Source organism: Triticum dicoccoides, chromosome 2A, assembly GCF_002162155.2.
Source record: "Triticum dicoccoides isolate Atlit2015 ecotype Zavitan chromosome 2A, WEW_v2.0, whole genome shotgun sequence".
Taxonomy (NCBI): Eukaryota; Viridiplantae; Streptophyta; class Magnoliopsida; order Poales; family Poaceae; genus Triticum; species Triticum dicoccoides.
Window position 1 is genome coordinate 775,111,147 of NC_041382.1, and position 15,168 is coordinate 775,126,314.

The following is a 15,168-nucleotide window of genomic DNA, read 5'->3' on the forward strand; positions in this document are numbered from 1 at the left end:
TCTCCCCCCTCCTACTTGGTACACCTGATAGCTGCAGTAGTAGTGGGGTATGGTATGATGTGGCTACCGTGAGGTGTTGGACCACTGCATCGGGGAATTGTTCACGGTTCACACCATCCTACCAAGCCAAGAGCCTGTCCAAACGTACTCAAGTATATGTTCCACCAGTAACTTTTTTCTCATACGTCCATCTTGTTCCCTTGTACCCAAGGTCTACAAGCCCACAAATGTCAACTGCATCTCTGAACCCTTATATTTGTGGTTGGCTCCTAGTACCAATTCCATCGTGTTCATCATGCCTCAAAACTTCATTGAAGTCTCCAATACAGACCCATGGAATGTTACGGAGAGTTGATAAATTCTTCATTGTGTCCCATGTGTGATAGCTAGCGCAAGTGAGTCTGGGCCTCTCCATACAAGCAAGATAATCTCCATGCATCACCCCCAAGATCGCTCACTTTTACATCAATATGGTAACGCGAGTAAACAAAAATCTCAATCTTTATTTCATTGTTCCAAAAGATGGCCAAACCTCCACTCATACTGGAGGAATCAACAGCAAAAGAATTATCATATCCTATCGTACTTGCTAGACTTTCTGCCCTAACTCCACTAATCTGAGTTTCGACAACGCAAAGTACTCTAGGGGCATACTTTATTGTGAGTTCGCGCAGCTCTTGAACTGTCGGGGTGTTGCCATTCCACGACAGTTCCAACATAGGAGATTCATTGTGCCCGACGGTCCTTCACCGAGGAGGCCGCCGATCTTGCATCATTAATCTTCAGGCCAGCATGGGCCTTCTTCCCTGCAGCATTGACATTCTCCTCAGTCACCCTGCGTCAGCTTGGACCTCTTCGGGTCCTGTTTTGGTTGTGGAGGGCTGAGTGGCACCACCACCGCTCCACCTTTGTTCTTTTCAACCAGGGCCAACTCAAGACCCGGTACTGCTTTTGAGTTGGAATGTCCCAAAACCTCATCAGATGAGCGCTTGCGGTTTGCATCCGTGTCTGCCATATTAGCTTCTATCTCCTCCTGCTTATCATCCTCTGTAGCAAGATCGCCCCCTGATGTTGTTGTCGCTGAACTCTTTGGTTGTTGCTTCCAGTTGTTTCGCCTCTTGGTCGCCCAGCTGGTCATCTCCGGTGCACACATGTTCTTGTAAACTAGGGCCAATGGAGGGTGGAATCCGTTGTCGTGTTCCTTGAGCTGATGACCCATCATGCCACATACTTGACACCAATCCGGGAGCCTTTCATACCTCACAACAAAGATCTCACGTTCCCCTGCACGAATGATGGAGGTTGCCTTCTTCAGAGGGTTACGAACATCAAGCTTAACTCTGACCCTGAAGAAATTCTCCCCAAAATCTAATGAAGGGGGTTCTGAATGAACAAATTCTCCGAGCTTTGAGGCCAAGGCTTTGACCTTGCCATGATACGCTGGTGGGAGATCAATGATCCGAGCCCAAACATCAAACATGAACAACTCAACAGTCGACGGTTTGGTGAATCCATCATACGGAGCTATGATCACGGGGTTACCCTTGTAGTGCCACGGACCGCCCTGCGTCACTGTCTCCCAGTCACCAAGGCAATCAAACTTCATGATGAACAAGTTATCCTCCAGGGTTTTGGTTTTAACCTCTCTGCCTAAATCCCACGCTGCACGCATGGTGCGGAAGAACCAATAGTTACTAAAATCTTTGTCCATATGAACGCGGGCCAGGATCATCCAACGGAGGTCCTCCTCCGCCGGCTCGTCTTCTTCATCAAAGATCACATCATCCAGATTGCCCTCTTCTAGAGCCAACTCCTTCATCATATTCTCAATCTTTCGTTTCCCCTTGCCTGATGCAGAGGTATCTATAATACCTAAATAGTTGATCCCCACTACTTCTAATTCTCTGGACATGCAAGTCATCCACCTTACCAAGTGTGCCACATCAGCATCCACTAATAATATTTTTCAGCCCATGCCAACCTTATTCCATTATCACTAATTCTCTCAACATGCAAGCATACCACTTCACCATACACTAACATTTTTTTCAGCCCACGCAAACCATACCAACATGTTTTATTTTGTCACTAGACATATGTAGTACTACCTCTCTCTCTGTTTACAGGGCGTGCGCATACCCCTAGGTCGTCAATTTGACCAACCTAACACAAGTCATATATTACAAAAAATATACCAACATAAACTTCGGAGTTCCTACTTTTAAAAGGTATAATTTTTGTGTTATATAGGTTATATTAGGGTAATAAAATTGGCAACCTATATATACGCGCAGGACTTGTAAACTGAAACGGAGGTAGTAGATTAGATAATTATTTAATGTATTTACTTCCTAAAGGTTGTGAAATGCCTTATTAATAAAACAAGACCAACCCGGGCTAGACTAGCCTGTTGGCATTTTTTTATAGAAGAAAAATATGTGAGCACCAAATGCTCAAGCCGAGACTTGAACACTGGTGGGCTGGCTGCGAACTCCTGCGCCTTGCCACGCTCAGTTCTCAGTTTTCCATTATTAGTTGAGCTCATGCACACCTTTCACCACACCACACATGTCACCTCATACAAAGTCCACTCAACATGCATGGAAAAACTTCCATTACGTTATGCCACTTATATTCAAATATTTTTTAACTACACAATAATCAAATAAAATATATAATATTTATTTTTAGCTTTAGTTCATATATTACTAATTCAATGATGGAAGCATCATGCAATCAAATCATTGAAATATATAGCCAGAGATTCCCGCAGCAACGCGCGGGGCATTCTCTAGTTACTGCTGTTCGCCATGGCTATGAACAGGACGAAAACGGCCCCTGCCCTAGACAGGGAGAAAACCAATCTGCCAAAGCCCTAGATCCTTCACGACTGTCAAGGCCGGGTAGCAGCACCCCGCCGCCCTTCGTTCTGCCAGAGAAGAGATCCCGAAGGTAGCTGGAGAAAAACCAGGACGGATGTTTCTCTACGTCGCCGCCGGCGACGAGAGGACCAAAAACCCTAACAGGAGGGGGAAAAGTAGCTCTAACGAAACTGGTGAAACCCAATCGTATGCATGCTCAAAAAAAAGAAACCCAATCGTATGCGCGGATGCAGCAGCAGTCGACCCGAGCAAAACGAGTGAACGGCGGCCCAATAGCCAATACGTACTACTTTGTCAGTCAGGGCCCAACAACAATGGGAGCGAACAAAACCCAGGCCGCTGCTCCTTCTCGCTATGCCTCCCGTGTCACCGCAAGCTAGGTCTTGCCGGCGGCAGCGGCGATGAAGGGTGTCGCCGGAATGGCCCACAGCTGCAGCGCGCGCCTCCGTCCCCATGTCCAGGCGAGTGAGGAGAGATCCGGAGCGGTCCTCTCTCGTCGCGGCAGCTTCCGGGCCAGGCCGCTTGAAGACGACGATCTCCTGAGAGAGATCCTCCTCCGTCTGCCTCCGGAGCCCTCCTCGCTCTTCCGGGCCTCCCCCGTATGCAAGCAGTGGCGATGCGCCGCCACGGACCCCAAGTTCCACCGCCGGTTTTGTGCACACCACAGGAAGCCGCCCCTTCTCGGTTTCTTCACGATCATCTCCGATTCTATCGAGTTCACACCTGCCCTGGACCGTCCCGACCGTATCACTACTCACCTCGGCAACGTCCGAACCCATGAGTTGCTTGATTGCCGCCACGGTCGCCTCCTTCACACGGACCAGCTGGGGGATGAGGTTATAGTGACAAACCTCATCACCGGAGCTGCTCGCCACCTTCCGTTTCCGCCAGACATCAAAAACAGAAATTATTGCGTCAATGCCGATGTGCTCTGCACTGCCAGCGACCGTAACCACGTGCACGGAAGATGTCACTCGAACCCCTTCAAGGTGGTGTTGATCTCCGAACACGTAGAGCCTTATCGCATAATGGCATGTGTTTACTCCTCCGAGACTGCCAAATGGAGCAATAACATCTCAACAATCGTTTCATGCGATCTCGAGGGTTTTCGTGTTTTTGGGTCGCTTGTTGGTAATGCACTTTACTGGTTAGAGAATTATATAAGTGATCACATACTTGAGTATGATTTGGATGAGCATAGCCTAACTGTGATCAATGGGCCTCCCGTTACAAATGTTTTCCGCCATGGCAGCCATTGGATCATCGAGGCCGAGGATGGTGTTGTTGGCATGGCCATATTGTCTTATCCTCGCTTGCAAATGTGGCAGATGAATGTCAATTGCCATGGTGTTGCCACATGGGAGATGTTGAAGATCATGGATATGCATAACATTCTTGGGCTCCCTCCTCAGATTGAAGGAAAGAGGGCATATGAGGGACATATAGAGGGATGCATTGAGGATACTGATGGAATACTTTTATCTGTAGACGACATTATCTATATGGTTCAACTAAATTCAATGCAGTCTATGAAACTTTGTCAAGACTGTAGGTATAGTTACTATCATTCTTTAAAGAGTTTCTATCTACCAGGTGATTCTTCATTCTTAATCCTCATATTGTAGGAGTAACCTAATAATATTCTTGTGTTATGTACATGGTTGATCGAATACCTTCGTTGCGATTCTTAAGTGTGCACTAACAACCTAAACTTGGTTACAATTGTCCTTTGCTAGATAGACAAACTTATAGCCATATTGTTTAGTATATGTTACCATTGAATATAGTTGTCTTCACTCTTCACTATTCGTTTGCTAGATAGACAAGCTTACATCCCTTTCTGTTATCATTCAATGTAGTTGTCTTCATCCATGGGAGGTAAAAAAACAAACATTAGAAGAGTAATATTGTGAAGTCAAATGTCAGATTGTTAACTCATTCAACATGTTACTAGCACATACATAAGACAGTAACACACCTTTTTTGCATTTTTTTTCTCTAATCAGGCTCCATTTATTTAATTTGAATACCTAAGATCACATTTGTTTGTAGTGTTTACGAGTTTTAGCATGTTTTGTTTTTCACTAGTTGAGGAGGGATGGATGTACATGAGATAAATTATATGCCATATCTTTCTTTCTTACATGCTAAATTCTTAGGTATGAGCTAGCTATATATACTGTTGTAAAGAATATATTTCTTGCAAAAAGCAACATGTGTGGTTTTATCTGTTTCATGAATACAGTAGTGCTATGTTTTACTTATATTTGTCAATTCATCTTTGTAACAAACTCACTGTTGCCTTCGCATATCCATTTGTCATTTTCTTGGAGTTTTATTAAATGTCTGTCTTATGCTTTTAGGCACATCCATTGATGGTGCATGTGATGGAGCTGAAATTTTGCACAATATATAGGATGGCGGTCTGATTCGATATGCTAATGTGCTGAAATAGTTCGACGGGTAAGAAAATCTTCTGGATATGTTTTCTTCTCTTTGGAAAATAAATGGCAGCCGGTGATGGGTAACATGCACCCTCAAACTACCATCCATTCGTCTATAGGATTCTCACAATGCTAATAATAACACAGACAAACAATTAAAAATGGTGGTAATGCTAAGTAAAAAAATGAATCCTCTTTCGGATCATAAATGGAATGCAAATGATCCAAATGTTGTGCCCAGATTTTCCTTTGTTTTAGTAGCCCATCTTGTTATTAGAAACAGCTGTCCCATCATGCTAGTCCACCAACGAACAATTCGTGTGAAAAGGCTGATTGTCATTGTTATTCTGACTTTCCGAGGATATATAGCCAGTAATATGATATAGCTCTTTTTTAGGGGGTGTTATGTAGCTCTTCTTTATGTTGCTCGGCTGATCATGAGTTTATACACATGTCTTGTTCATACACTGTTACATACCACTAGGTGCTACTATTAGGTTTTATCTATATTTGTATCATGTTAGTAACAGATTAGCACATTTGTTTTCCGCAGGTGAAGAAGGGCTGCTGCAGTTGTTAGTTGTCACTGAGTTTGTCGCACTACATCAATGTTGTCGGCAGTGTTTATATGTTGGCAAAAACATCTTCCTTGCCTTAGTCTAAACAAGTCTCTAATGTTGCAAGATGCTTTTGAATACCTAATCCAGACAATTTTTGTGTTATTACAAGTCGGATGTCATCATCTCTTGTTGCGCTTATCACCTTTTCTCTCGAGCCATGATAGTTTCAGACCAAGTATCACGAAAACTTGTGTGTTTGAGTGTGCTTGTCAGCTGTGATTTTCTTTGAATTTGTTTTGAATTTACTGTTCATAGAGGGTGTAGGGGCACCCGGGTGCTGAAAATCGTATCTCTATATGATTTCTGATGAAATTGTCTTGCCACGATGCAATCTCTGATTATCTGTCTACTTTGGAAAAGTTTCCGTCTGTTTCGCTCCTTGCTTACTCCATCTAAGCCTCCTTATAATGGGAAAACTATATGCTAGATCATGTTGGACTGCTGCGAGTAGCTTCCTTCTTGGCAATTGTTCAGACCATCTAGGAAATGGAAGCACATTCGGACCAACACTGGCATGCAGCAGAAAGTTGAGCTAGTCGACACTCCTGTTCACATGCATGGATGGACAGTGAGAAACCTTTGCCACCAGGAGAAATTCGACGATATCCATCTCCACCACTTAGGCGTGGGCGTGCGGCGATCACCACTACTCAGTTGTACTGTAGATCAGTCAGTCAATGCTACACGTGAAGGCGAGCTAAACCTTGGCCTCCACTTGCCCGCTACCGATGACCGTGGTCAGTATCTATCAATATTAGTGGAGTTTGAATTTACAGCGGGACTGCAGATAGTTACGAGGTGTCGACTATCCCAATCCTCCTCCTGCTGCTGTTCTGGGATGCGTACTTACATAGCCTGCAAAATAGTTCAGTGGAGCCAGTGTACTGCTTGCTTGCTTGTCCACGGTTCAGAAAACGGGAAAACAGAGAGCATTTGGATGATGTGCAAATACACTATCTGTGCCAACGACCATCCATTCACTACACAAGCAGAGCAGCCTGGCATTATGAAAACCCAGAGCAGAGGTTGAGTCGGTATCATCATATCAGACCAGGAGCAGCATCGCATCGCATCACACACTGTGATTAAATATACCACATTGAATTTACAGACCAGTCCTCAAATCGGCTACTGTTAAGCGTCGCGCGCTTCAGCATGCAAATGGCGTATAAGAGTTCGGTGTTAGCGGTGGTGGAAATCTGTTGCTGGGAATGACGAGGAAGGCGAGTAGCGTGAGCTAAGACGATAGGGCCGGGGAAGGTTCCTTAAGGATGCCAGCCGCAGGCAGGTCAATGCTGGTCTACAATACCCCCAGCCATGATCGGCATCTTGGATGGCTAGGGGTTGACGCACCGGCTCACCATACTGCAGATCAGCGCCAGGTCATCATCAGCATCGGTCCACTCACTCTTACAAGTGTCGGTGCAGCGGCTCACTGTGGCACCTGTGAATGTAAGGTCCTCAGATAGTAGATACCCAGAAAGATGTTGAAGTACAATGCTAGCAAGAGAATGAAAGCGCTTGCAAATGATCATACCTGGACCGTTGTTTACGTCGCTTCACTCCAAAATGCTATAGTCAATACTTTCCAATCCTCGAAGCATACGGACAACCTTCGCTACCGGAGGCCTCTTGGTGCGTTCAGGATTCACATAGAGTAGGCCTACCTGGAGGCATTGCTTTATTTGTTGGCAATCTATTCTTAGTGACCAGTACCCCGGCGTTCTCTGTAACACATTTCTCCATTTTCTAATAGTCTGCAGAATTAGAACAAACATCTAAAAGGTTAGGATGCAAAAGGTAAAATGCAAAGAGGTCCATTTGGAAACTTGAGAAAGAATTTCCTTACAAGCTCGGTAAATTCATCTGAAGGAGTTCTAGTAACGTCCGGGTAGTCCCTGTGTCCTGTTACTACCTCCAAGATTATTACATCCAAACTGAATATATCTGATTTTGGTGTAATTGTACCTCCATTTAAAAATTATGGCGCCATGTAACCACTGAATCATAACACAAATACAACTTTGAAGTGTTGGAAGTGACCGCACTAAAAACACATAGTTCTTATGGCTACTAGTAGAATGTATGGTACTAAAAGTGGAATTAACTTACAATGTTCCGTCACGAGATGAAGTGCAGATAGTTCGTTTTTGATCAAGTAGCCTTGACAGACCAAAGTCTGAAATTTTTGGGACCATACCATCATCGAGCAATATGTTGGAAGGTTTTAGATCAAGGTGAAGAATAGGCTTCTCCATTTGCTCGTGAAGATGACACAAACCATAGTAAACCCCCTCGATTATATTGTAGCGTGTGCTCCAATCAAGTCCAGAAGATTCATCTGCATTTGTAGACATAAGAGGATCATTCTAAGACAGAAAAAATCTATGATTCTTTTTCTATGATAGTATGTGTATAAAATACAGTTGTTTAACAGTTAAGATTTCTAGAAAATTTGGGAAACTAGAATCTAAAATGAAAATGAAATCTGGAACCAACCTGACAGATACTTGTTGAGACTTCCCTTGGGCATATACTCCAAGCAAAGTAACCTCTCTGCTGTCTCTGCGAAAACGTATTTCCCGTTGTACTCCAAACATGCATTATGTGTTTCGTAGCAGTAGCCTACGCACCGCACTATATTTGGGTGCTTCAGCACCATAAGATGGTACACCTCACGCTCGAACTGCTTGTGCAGGCCTGGAATTAGCGACGATGCGATCCTCTTCACGGTGATAGTTTCCCCATTCCGCATCACTCCCTGTTCAAGTTTTTGGATCGAGTGTGAGACAGACAAAGATGGGTTTGAGACAAGAGAAGTACAGGCACATAATCTTAAATGATTTACCTTATATACGACGTTGAAACCACCTTGGCCAAGTTCCCGCTCGATGGAGAAGTTATCCGTGATCTCTCTTGCAGCGGTATGTGGTGCGGCCTTGAGCTCTCATCCTGTAGCATGGTCTCTGTTAGAGTTGTGTCGAATATAGTGTACAGGGTAGGTTACAGTTGGACTTGTAGTTGTATTGTGTTTAGATAGAATATGGAGTCGTGTCCTAGTAGGACACTTGTATCGTAGGCCTCTCATATATAGCGGGGCTAGACACACGATGTAACCTATGCCAACATAATAGCATCAGAACGTAGGGGAAGCTGGCGGTATGTGCCAGTCTCCAGGACGACCGGGTGCGCTATTGTAGCGGTGTCATAGGGAGGAGCGCCCATAGTCAGGCCCAGGGCTGTAGCCATATCAGTGAACCTCGTTAACAAATCTCGGTGTCGTGCTGGTGTGATTACTTGGTCCTCGGATGATCAACGGTATGCCTTGGTTTTATTCTAACAAGTGGTATCATGAGCAAGGTTATGAAGAGGCTGCAGATTGTTGATCTAAAGGAAGTATCGAGTTTGAGATGCAACCGGCTACGGCGTGGTTCTTGATGAGATTGGAAAAAGCAATTGAAAGCAGCGGCTTGGTTGATAAATCGCAGCAGTGGTTCTCAGCGGCGTCAGCGGGATCGGCGTCGCGAGCAGCGATCGGATCAGAGCAGGCGGTCGATGGCAGCAGACGTGTGGCGGCAGCAGAGTGGAAGCGCAAGGGTTCGCTAGCTAGGCGTCCTCGTGGGTTGGCCGCGCCAGGGCAACGTGGAAGTATGAGGTCCACGTGCACGCGTGCCGCGTGCGTCGCGCATGGAAACTACCATGGCGTGATATGCTGTTGCGTTGTGCCCAAGGCAACAGACGAGATTTGTTTTGTAAAAAAAAAAAGAGGACAGGGTCCTCATGTACGACACGGAAAGAGGCAGCAGCTGATTGAATCGGCAAAGGAAATCCACTCATACATGATTCACATCCATTGGAAATAGCAAGGCGTTGACAAGGCAATTGCTAGCAGCGTTGGAGTTGAGCCAAGACAGGAGCCAACTTCACGTGAAGACGAGCTAGTGGAATTGCTAGTAGTACGCGGAGGTTCTATTCGTGTACTTGGGGCATCGCGTGCAAAGCTCAGATAATTTTTCACATGGTCAGTCATACAAAGAACGATGGCACCAACGGGTACCTGGTTTGAGGTGGAGAAGTTCGCGGAACTGAAAACCTTGGGTTATGAAAGACAGGGTGAAAAATTTGTTGCACAACAGGGATGCTTGAAGGTGTTGCGGGAAGTCAATTCAGCTAAGATGGAATTAACATGTGATGGATTAGAATTCGCGGAACAATTTGGGAGCCTCGAGCGTGTCATGTAGTCGGACAAGTTCGGCTGGGTCGGACTAGACAGTCTGACGGATCGACTTGGATGTCGGTTGGTACAGAAGACGGTGGTCGAATCGGCAATGACGACATAGGCGCGTGATGCTGATGGTGACCGACTTCTGGGGCGTGGAAACACATGGCGCAGGCCCGAGGGCTTGTGTGGCTTCGACAAGACTATGGCGCGGGATTGATTCAAGATGGTGTATACACAGAGCTTGAAGTCGATGAGGCGCAAGGATGGACTGATCATCTACCATGGAGTCATGTTGAAGGTGGAGCTGAAGTCTGGAGGACTTCATTCTGTGCTGATTGAGGGGCTACGGCATAAGTCGACAGAGAGTCGAAGCCTATTCAGTGGGAAAAAGCGAGGGACACGTAGTTCAGACTGGAGCCCAGTGGTCTGATGGAAGCGTGAAACTCGTCATCGGTCGGTGATGATCGGTGGTACTCTGCAGTGGGGGTTGAGTGGTGTGGGTTTGCGACCCTTGAGACTCAACCGGGACAGCAGAGGCTCAACGCGGTAATAGCGGCGAGGCATGCGGTATGCACGGGACATGGAGACGGGCCAGGGTTCTAGTGGTCATACATGTGATGAGACAACTGTGAATTTGACTCGGGATGACTAAAAGCAATGGTGAAATTCCTTCAAGTTTCAGACAAGCAGAAAGAAAGGAGCGGTGATGTTGAGTTCAGGTAACTCTTATATGTGACACCAATATGTGAGTTGTTCACTGTCACGCAGGTCGGTGATCGGTGTGTGATGGCGTTTGACGGATATTCTGAAAGTTGGGAGCACAAACTAGAGTAAAAAGGAACTTAATTTTGCTTGAGTGTTGACTGTGGTCAAGAAAAGAAGGGACTACAAGTTGCAGGTGGAGTCACATGGAGTCTTTGGAGTAGCAGCGATACTCACGGAATAAACTCAAGTCCAATGTACATGGAAGTTTGACGCATTGACGGATTCAAGGTGGTGGAGAATATTCGGCAAGGTGGAGTTTGTTGGAGTTGCGTCGAATATATTGTACAGCGTAGGTTACAGTTGGACTTGTAGTTGTATTGTGTTTAGATAGGATAGGAGTCGTGTCCTAGTAGAACACTTGTATCATAGGCCTCTCATATATAGCGGGGCTAGACACACGATGTAACTTATGCCAACATAATAGCACCAGAACGTAGGGGAAGCCGGCGGTATGTGCCGGTCTCCAGGGCGACCGGGTGCGGTATTGTAGCGGTGTCATGGGGAGGAGCGCCCATAGTCAGGCCCCGGGAATGTAGCCATATCAGTGAACCTCGTTAACAAATTTCGGTGTCGTGCTGGTGTGATTGTTTGGTCCTCGGATGATCAACGGTATGCCTCGGTTTTATTCTAACAGTCTCCAGGGTACTAGGAGCATGAGGATCCGGAGAGCGTGCTGGTGTTGGGGCCGGTGCTGCACCACCATCGATCGGCGTCGAGATTGTGTTTACGGAGGGAGAGAAACCATCATCCGAAGTTGTGTTTACGGAGGGAGAGGAACCATCATCCGAAATCGAATATGTATCACCATCCAGGTGGTGTGGAGGTCCCTGTATGGTCTCCAGGGTAAGGAGGTCCCTGGGAGCAAGAGGATCCGGAGAGCGTGCTAGTGCTGCTGCCGGTGCTACACCACCATCGATCGGCGTCGAGGCTGTGTTGGCGGGGGGAGAAGGACCATCATCGGAAATCGAAAATGGAACAGCATTCAGGTAGTATAGATGTCGATCGCCATACATCACGACCAGTGCCCTCTCAGGATCATGAAGACGTCGCTCTGAGGTTGCGTTAGTGAAGGCAGCAACACAATCATCCGGTTGACTCACAGGACGCCAGAACCTGGGCAAAAGGAACTTGTATAGGTTGCCGCAGGACTCAGAGAGGCTCGTCGTCGTCGTGTCCCACCGCGCTCCGAAGAAATTGGTCACCCTATCCATCTCCTACGGATTGCAATCGATCGGTGGCGCCACTAGAACATCCCACGGCGCTGGATCCGCATGGTCGGCGTCCTGTTCATCGATCCCTCCGGATTCACCCGCGATCTTGGACCTCCTAATTCCTGAGTCCATTCACAAGCAAACAACGCTGTGGATGAGTCAGTCGATTCAGTAGCAAACAACGCTCTGAATCGGTTAGTCGATCCAGAGTGGGTGTGGCCACTCACCCACGAGGAGTCAGTCGGTCTGGAGCCCGAATCTGCCGGCGCCGGCGCCAGTCCAAGGCCGGAGGAGAAAGAAACGCGTCGTGGTTGATGCAGTGGTGGAGGAGGAGGGGGGAACCTGGATACTAAAATAGACAAAGCGGCGAAACACTTCTTTTGAACAGGAAGGAAGGAACAATCTGTGCTGGCGCGTGTGACCATCCGATCGAGCCATGTCCATCACTACTGTGCTAGCTATATATCAAAGGTTGAATAATTTGCTCCTCGTTGAGAATCATATTCTTGTTGTTTTCCCTAGAATTGGTGGTGTGTGTGGATTCCATGGAGGAAAGGGACTTTTTTCTGTGAAATATTTTACTTGCAATTGTGTGGTGTACATCCCGTGTCTCCAAAAAGGCACCTATGGAAGCTCAATTTACCCTTTATTAAAACCTTCTGCTAGCTAGCACTCATTGGGAATATTTTGACCTGAGATGTGCTCCTTCAAAGGGGATGTGTGGGGGAGAAAAAGTGCCTACTTTGTATACATAATGAGTCTCTTGACCATCTTTTTTGTTGGAGCATTGCTACTAGATACATTTGGGGATTGGTACCATGTGCTTTCTGTTTTTTCCCGTATTCCCTCAAACATGCCACATCTTCTTGGTGGTTGTTGGAACATTTCTCCACATCCATCAGGAAAAAGCAATTGTGTTCGGATGGCGGTTGCCATAGTGGCCATATGAGTGTATGTCTTCAAATTAATAAAGCCCACATAACATCGTAGATTTTGGCCTTATGAAAAAAATTCCCAATGACCCGAGTGTGATTTTCTTTTAGAACGTAGATGCAAGCATCGTCCGACTTTGAATTAATAAAGTCCACATAACATGGCTGGAGTGTGATTGTCCACCAGGTGTGTTAGGCTCCGTTTGTTTAAGCTTTTTGGAGCAGCTTTGGATGAAAAAAAGCTAACTCCGGTCTGTATATTGGTATCACTCTTGACAAGCCCATCATTTTGGAAACTGGATGTTCTTTTTTGGCTTCTGTGTTTGAAAGAGAGGGTGTTGACAGGTCAACTCGGATGGAGCTAAAGGAGGAGGCGTTGAATGCCTCTAAGCTGTTGGCGGGTATAAAGATCTTCAAGATTAGCAAGAGGGCTAATATGGTGGCTCACGAGATTGCAACGCTCAGTTTTGATGATAGGTCTGATGGTATACTTTTTTATACTGTTACGCACTGCGTGGCAAATTTCATAATGAGTGATTGCATGAATGTTTTAAGTTAATTAATATATGGTGGGGTTTTCAAATAAAAGAAAATAGCTAACTCCAAACAAACATCTATTTTGCATCCGTTGTGGAGGGGCACCTACCTTTGCCATGGATTTTGTGCAACGACATGATGCAGATGTTGGCCTGGATGTGGCGACCATCATGAAGATTAAGCACTTTGTTATGAACTTTGCAAAAGTCCCTTTTGTGCATTGCTACCATAAAGCAAATGAAGTGTGAATGGTATGGCAAAAAATCCTTTAGCACTAGATCTAGTTTACGAGAATCTTCAATCCCTGACTTCATTATTCATCTTATTGTAAACGATATATGACCATCGTCGAGGAATAAACTCTACTTGTTGTACAAAAAACGTTGGGAGGTGACCTGCCGCAGCTACCAGTGTGACGCGTGGATGCGCATTAAAGAATGAGCCTGTGACGGGTTGATGCATAGGAACCAAGGAGCCCACCTAAGCGAGTGGTTTTCTTCCCAACCTGGTTTTCTCTAGGAATCTCCACTTTTTTCTTTGGGCCCTTTACTCTATTTTCTACTACCTCTATTTCGAATTATAAGATGTTCTAAAACATTTCAGAATCAGATGTGTTTTAGTGTGTTTGTTAACTCATTTTAGTTTTTGGGAAGCTTCTATGACCGGTTTTATTGTTAACTCATTTTAATTTTCTGTGTCGGCTTTTTCTTATCAGTTTTATTCAGTTTTTGGGAAGCTTCTATGACCGGTTTTAGAAGCTTCAGTGTTTTTTCCTATTCTGTGCATTTCTGTGTCGGCTTTTTCATATCGGTTTTTCTTTTTCTTCTTTTCTTCAGTTTTTTCTTATTCTTTTGTTTTCAACAAATGTCTTCTCCTTTTTCAGTTTTAGAAGCTTCTTCAGTTTTCTTTCTTGTTTTTCAACAAATGTCTACTTCTTTCAGTACGCATTGCACATGCGTAACTTTTTTTCCTGGATACTTGTTGATCATTTTTTACATGATATGCATTTCTCACATATTGCTTTATAAAAAATGATAAATACTTTTGAAATGCATGTTCATATTTTTTATAATTGATGGACTTTTTAAACAATGCGGACATTTTTCTACTATGTCACAAATATATTTTTGAGATGTAGAAACATTTATTAAAAATGTCATATAATTTTTTTAATGGTACAAGACATTTTTTGAATTACGTGAACAGATTTCTTACGTTGTATAAAAAAATTCAAAAACGCCATGAACATTTTCTGAAACACGTAAAATTTTTAAAATACTTCATGCATTATTTAAATGGTATGAAACATTTTTTTACATCATTTAGGAATTTTAAAAAATGTCTTGAACTTTTTCGGAAATATAGGAACACTGTTTTAAATGTCATGTTAATTTTTCTAGGTACATAAATTCTTTACATTGCATGAAAAAATTGAACAAGTGATAAAATTTCTCAAAATTAAGGAATTTTTTTTCATTTTTAAAAATATAAATAAAAGAAAAAAGAAGAATATGTGCGCTAGGGAGCAGGGCTCCACCCAGGCTGGGATGCGCCA

General features: G+C 44.7%; 1 pseudogene; it reads right to left on the reverse strand.

Moving 5' to 3' along the window:
• Positions 1-7,505: 7,505 nt before the first annotated feature.
• Positions 7,506-12,458, reverse strand: LOC119358438 (annotated as a pseudogene).
• Positions 12,459-15,168: the final 2,710 nt, after the last annotated feature.